Here is an 882-nt window from a genome sequence, read left to right as displayed (position 1 = left end):
CAACAATGGTCAACCATAAAGGAGAGTATTGGCTTCATATACATTTGCTAATCCATGGCATTATGGGAGTAGCATCCTTACCCCAAATGTCAATACAAATAACTTTGAATTGAAGCCCCAGCTCATCACATTGGTACAGAACAAATGCTCATATGGAGGAAGCCCCTTGGAGGATCCAAACCAACACTTATCTACCTTCTTGAGGATTTGTGATACAGTGAAGTCTAATGGTGTGCATCTAGAAACATATAAATTGCTGCTGTTTCCATTTTCATTGAGGGATAAGGCTGCTCAATGGCTTGAAACCTTTCCACAAGGAAGCATCACTAGCTGGGAGGATCTAGTGAATAAATTTTTGGCCAAGTTCTACCCACCTCAAAGGATCATCAGGCTCAAGACTGAGGTACAAACATTTATACAGATGGATGCAGAATCTCTCTATGAGGCATGGGAGAGGTACAAGGCTCTGATTAGAAAATATCCTCCTGAAATGTTTAATGAATGGGACATTCTTCAAAATTTCTATGAAGGTTTGACTCTCAAGGCTCAGGAGGCACCAGATCATTCAGCAGGAGGCTCCTTACAATTGATGAAGACAGCAGAGGAGGCTCAAAACTTCATTGATATGGTGGCAAACAATCAATATTTCTTTGGCCATCAGAGACAACGCCAACCATTACAAAGGAAAGGAGTGCTAGAGTTGGAAGGAGTAGACACAATCCTAGCTCAAAACAAGATGATGCAGCAACAATTTCAGCAACAATTTGAACAAATGGCAAAGAGGATTGATAGCTTACAAGTTGCATCAGTAAATGTCACAAGCCAACCATCAACCACATGGGGGCAGAATGAAGAGAACCAAGAAGATCAGCAGCAGGAACA

At 41.5% G+C, this 882-nt stretch overlaps 1 non-coding gene across 1 annotated transcript; it reads right to left on the bottom strand.

Annotated features, from left to right (window-relative positions):
• Positions 1-388: 388 nt before the first annotated feature.
• Positions 389-492, bottom strand: LOC112739499 (small nucleolar RNA R71). Its single transcript, XR_003170435.1, has one exon. It is a non-coding gene; the product is annotated as a small nucleolar RNA R71 (small nucleolar RNA).
• Positions 493-882: the final 390 nt, after the last annotated feature.

The sequence above is a fragment of the Arachis hypogaea genome, chromosome 13 (genome assembly GCF_003086295.3).
Source record: "Arachis hypogaea cultivar Tifrunner chromosome 13, arahy.Tifrunner.gnm2.J5K5, whole genome shotgun sequence".
In the NCBI taxonomy this organism is placed as follows: domain Eukaryota; kingdom Viridiplantae; phylum Streptophyta; class Magnoliopsida; order Fabales; family Fabaceae; genus Arachis; species Arachis hypogaea.
Note: the sequence above shows the minus strand (reverse complement) of the source record. Positions and strands in the feature narration are given on the sequence as shown.